The following is a 6,000-nucleotide window of genomic DNA, read 5'->3' on the forward strand; positions in this document are numbered from 1 at the left end:
GTTTAAAATATCAATACGCCCCTTCTGCACTTCGTTCAACAAGTCCAACGGACTAAACATGGAAACCACCACGTACGGGACAATGACCGATCTTTCACGAAAAACACAGTAAATCTTGCACGAAAGAACGCGAAAATATTGTTCAAGAATATTCTGATGCAAAACGGTATGAATGCCGAATTCAAATAACTTCGTCGCAGCGAACGCCTGCAACGATGGCACGTTAGCGAACCGCATCATTCTTTACACATCCCATTATTTCACGCAATATTTAAACAGCTTGAAATACAAAGGATGTGGTCCTACAGATAACCCGATCGCGCAGAATGTAAATCCCCACTGAAAAAATACGGAAACGTGATAGATAAGGAAATCGTTCCACATAATATTACAACTTAAAAAATCTTTAAAAATACGTGTGGTCTTACAGATAACAATGCCTTGCAAGACAGGATGCGAAACGTGTTCGGACATGATCGCCACCCAAAAGATAATGATAACCACGCATGAAATAACAAGGTCGATGACACGCTATTTCATGGAAAAATTTAATGAAGAATACTAACGTGTTCCCCCCTCCCCCACCCAAAAGATTGACCTACATAATATTTACAGAATAATAAAACGCGGAAAAAATTTAATGAAGAATACTAATGTGTTCCCCACCCAAAAGATTGACCTACATAATATTTACAGAATAATAAAACGCGGAAAAAGATAGAATAATAAAACGCGGAAAAAGATAAGGAAACAAAGACGGCACGCGCCGACACCGGAAATGATAACGATAAGGAAAACCGCAAGGCGCGTCGGAAATCAAGGAAAACCGCAAGAAATCAAGATGGCGCCAGAGCCGAACGCTATTTCACGACAACGGAAATTCACTTCCTGAGTTAGAACCCCCATAGATATAGAAATACCTCTTCTACAATCATATGCTCCTAAGAGAAATAAAAGTCTCTCTCTCTTTCCCGTAAAGACATGATATAATCCTCACCGAACATGATAAGGAAATTGCTTCACATAATATTGCAACTAATTAGGTCCGGAAAAGATAAGGAAAACCACAAGGACGATGACCCCATCAATCGATCCTTGCAAGACACGATGTGTTCCCCCACCCAAAAGATTGACCTACATAATATTTACAGAATAATAAAACGCGGAAAAAGATAAGGAAACAAAGACGGCACCGGAAATGATAACGATAAGGAAAACCGCAAGGTAGCAAGCAAGGCGCGTCGGAAATCATAAGGAAATGATAATGATAAGGAAAACCGCAAGAAATCAAGATGGCGCCACGCGTCAGAGCCGAACGCGATTTCACGACAACGGAAATTCACTTCCTGAGTTAGAATCCCCATAGATACACTACTATGATGGTATCTTGGTCAGTTATCCAAAGGCTTCGAAGCCTCTTGCACCCTTTGATATAGATGTAAGGTGCCGCGTATGCAAGAAGGAAGATCCACCTGCACCTACACCTGGTCCGTCTTCTGAACCAAGTCACCCTAGTAGAAGGGAGCAACTGAGGAGGTCTCCACTTAGCGATTTGAACGTAGAAGAGTATGAAGATCAGTGGGGGGTCAAGTACGATATGTACATAGAAGGCAACAGAAAGGGTTTAGTTTGTCGCGACATTAAATTGTGGGCAAGCCACGTAAGTGAGGATATTGGTATTGAAATATTGCCTGATGTCTCTACTGAGGGGACTAATTACAGGCCTTATGGCCCAGTGGAATCTTACAACTACGTCTATACGACCTTCGAAAAGAAGAGCGTATATGGACCTGACTCCCTCAACCTCTCTAACCAACAAGACACTACTATTATAACTCAATGACAACATTATCCTCTTGCTAGAATGTTTCATGTCCTCATCTAGCCCGCTCGGTATTTTGCGCCATTGTGTTTGACTCCGAGCATATATTTGCAGTGGTAGGTCCCTTCCAGCTTGTGGTACATTTGCATCCTTAACAGACATGCCTGCTTCATATGTAGCAAAGATGTAATACAATAGGACTCTCCACTCATCTAAGCTCAACTCCTTGGGGCATTTTATCCACTCGTCAGGAACCGCCCCCGCCGTAAATTTCGTTGTCAATATTTCTCTGGTAAAACTCTGAGTGATGTTCGAATATAGACTTACTGCTCCTAACAATATTGTTGTCCTCAAGGCCTGCCATTCCAACGTGATGTTATATCTCTTGAGGTCAATCCTAGAGTCCAGATCGATGTAAGAATTGTTCAAGTCAGTTGCATCCTTCAGGTTGGTCAACTCGCAGATCACAGGGTGAACACTCCTCAAGCTCATCAGAGTGCTGCGCATGAGGCCGCCCGATATCTTGTAGCCGACAACAGTGACTCCAGTAGCCTGACCTCTAGGATAACAAACTATCAATATCCCAAATGTGGACATTCCTGCAACCACATCTACCCATGATACGCTCGCTCTCTCATTGTAGCTCATCTCCATATGTATGACGTATCCATTTCGCTTCATGGTTATGGTCCCAGCATCATTTGATGTATCTAAGGTGAAATGACCCAATATAGATCTTAACTCAGAGGATCCGACCTTAGTTATGACAAACGGAACATTGGCAACCCCCTCCCATATAAAAGAAACCCCTTGACCAGTGTTCTTCAGGTAGTTCCTATGAGCGAGAGGAGGCATCGCACCACTATTAACCTTGTCACCTATCTTTGTTGATAGGTGCAATCTCTCAATCAAGGTGAGTCCGCCCTTCTCTAACCACTGTTTCTTCATCCAGATTCCCACTTCTTCAGGTTCCGGCCGCATTCCTGAGAATGCTTCGCCTAAAGTTACGGAGTCAATTTCATCTGATGGCTCCGGCCGCATCCAGTTGGGCAGATTTTGCAGCATGCCTTCCCCAATTTGTTTTCCTATCCACTTTATGCTCATCTTAAAAAAGTAGGCAATAGCAGCAATCAATCCCCTGAACATGCTGATAATAGTATCGCACATAAAACTCCATCCCTGCTCCAGAGCTTCTTTAACTTCAGGTTTGCTCATGTAATAAACACTCCCGAACAACCCAGCCAAAGCTGTTGGAATGGTGATAAGCAAATTGCTCAAAAGACTGTGGCTGACCTCGGTCACTCCTCTCCAACTAGATATCCACTTGATGCCCTCCGTGATTATTGTTATGGCTATTGGAACCCCTGCGTAAACGTGGAAAGCCTCCTTCAATTCATCTCCACTCAGACGACCCGTTCGTGAGGCTGTGTTTATCCAAGCAATTGCAATAGAAATCACGGATGTTGGAACGCATCGCGCACGCGCAACGTGGCTTCCACTCGCCCCACTCAAGATCCCCATCGCGCATGTGCAACGTGTCTACCATTCGCCCCACTCAATCCCCGTCATCAGAGAGGGGGTACATCATTTCCGCTTGACTCCCCTCATATGGCATCACTGGTGATGACACTGCGTCCGCTCGGCGGTGTTCTGGACGATACCATCATCGACTCGGTACTGCTCGACTGATCGTCATTTCTGCCGAGAAGGTTTGGTCGCGAATGCTGCTTCGGCCGCTGCTTCGGATGTTGTTTGAACGCACCAGCCGCGACCACAACCTTTTCTTCTTCCTTATGTCCGAGGGTGTCGACGTTGTAGGTGCCATTACATCAAGCCTAATGTGTTCGTATCATTCGCATTTAATGTTCCAAATTTGTCTTTCTCCAAAAATTCTGTTTTAATGAAATGGGTCCCTATGAATCCTATTTTTTAACAATCTTCAGCAAGTTGATGTACTAAAATATCGTGTGATTGAAATAAGCGATTGTATTGATTAAAATGTGTTAAAATGTACTTCAAAAATTGTAAGTAGGGTTTCGAAAAATCATGTGTCATATGAGAATATATACTGAAATTCATTTTATTTATAATGAACAATGTTTATAATCTCTATGTGGAACGATTCATTTCATTAAGTATAAGTACATGATAGGTACGATACGCGGCAATAACCTAAAACTTGCGATATGTCAATTATGTATGTCATTTCATCGTTTCATCGGAGAAAATCAAGAAAGCGGTCCGCCTACAGGCCGCATCGGCTCAGGCTGGTGCTGAATTAAGCGGACTTGCAACAATGGCTAAAGATCTAAGCCGTCAGTTAGAGGAGATTAAGGTGCAACAAGCTTCCTTGTTAAACACCTCAATTGACCAAGGCCTTCCCAAAACCAACCGTAGGAAGAGCAAGAAGAAAAAAGCAAGCCCAACTAAAGGGTTGCTTGCTGCAGTAGGGATAACGATCTTACTGTCATTGATGTTTGGCGCTGCCCAATCGGCTACAATAAACAAAGGAGCACCCGTGGATCACTTCTTGTGTAAGGGTTACAATTTTGCAAAAGGAGAGTTATCAGCGCAGCTTAAGACGGCTAAGGGACCTGAAGACGTCAAATTCAAGCAAGCTCCAGCTTATGAAACTCTCGAGTTGTCTGCCTACAAGGAGTATCTTGATTATCTGCAAGATTCAATTGATGCTCTATCTGCTTGCCATGGACAAGTCAATAACTTGTTAACTGAGGTCTTCCAGATGCACACTACAGCAACTAGTTACTTAGCTAACTTGGAAAACTGCATCCAGAGTTACAATTACACTGTAGATGCTCTCAGGCAACAGAACCATGACCTAAAAGAGAAGGAGCTCTATTCGAAGAACTTACAGTACTGCCGTGACAAGTTAAAAGTGGTACGTGAGTTATGGGACAAGACCATCAGCCTGGGACATTCTGCTCACCATCATGAATTTGGCAAGGAATTGCCTGATACGACAGGTAATGGATGTGCTGGTGAGAATAACTGGAAAGAATGGGGTTATTTGACCAACGGAAGAGGTGCTAGTTGTACCACAGGCTTGGATCATGCATTCGATTTTAACGTTCGTCAATGCAGCAAACAGGTGAGGGTGAACGTAAATGCGGCTGCCTTTAGTTGTCGAATTGGATATCGAGCATTTGGAAAGAGCAGCAACGGCAAGTACGGTCTAGCAATGCTTGATGGAAACGAGTCTTGCTCTTTGGGATGTTTTGATTACACCGAATTATATGAAAGCTTCACCAATCAACCTCTATGCCTGTCTTGTATAACACCATATATGGACGTCTTTTGGGAGACTACTTGTGTTGATGAGCTTTACCGGAACAAGGCAATGGACATTAAAAGCATCGTCATATACCAACACCACACGGTCATTGACATTGGAAACAAGGAGTTTGTTTGCCAAAATACGTACAATTTCGCTACTTGCTGTGGAGGAAGAGGACCAGCAACGCCGACTAGCCTGGTTTTCGTGGATAAGCACTGTGCTTGTTCCATGAAGTCAGTGGCTGCCGTGGAAAGTGTGTACTTAGGATTGGTCAACTTATACCACACAATGCTGGGGTTGAATTATCAGTTGGCTTTGCCTTTGCTTATGATAATTGGGTTAGTTATAAGCCCGTCAGCTTCTGGCTTGGCACTCAGTCTGTGGGCTGTGTACCACGTGGCCGCAGCTAAAGCTTTGTGTAATGTTGATAACATAGTGGCTACTGAGTCTGTTTTGGATACCATTTCAACTAATAGTGGATATAGGGCTGAATTCAAGATCCAGAGTGGACAGTGCGTGTCCGTCAGCGGAGGCATGCTACATGTGACCTCAATACAGAAGAGGCACTTGTATCGTTTTGAAAAGACAGTTCCCTTTAAGACCAAACTAACATGCGCCAAGGTTGATTGGGCGTGTTGGGGGGGTGGCCAGAGTCAGCTTGTCCATAGAGGAAATGAGTGCGCTGGCAGTTGCACCCAAGGAGTAACCAAGACTGCGCAAGAGAAAGTTCCGGCATTTGCCGGTAGCGGATGCGCTGCGTTATGGGAAGGGGTTCTGATGCGCCAAGATCTATGTTTTTCAATTGGTGAATTCGGCAGTCAGTGTCGCTTTTACAAACATGTATCATATGACCCAGTTATTATCATCGAGGGTGATTTACTGT

Source organism: Lasioglossum baleicum, unplaced genomic scaffold (genome assembly GCF_051020765.1).
Source record: "Lasioglossum baleicum unplaced genomic scaffold, iyLasBale1 scaffold0800, whole genome shotgun sequence".
Taxonomy (NCBI): domain Eukaryota; kingdom Metazoa; phylum Arthropoda; class Insecta; order Hymenoptera; family Halictidae; genus Lasioglossum; species Lasioglossum baleicum.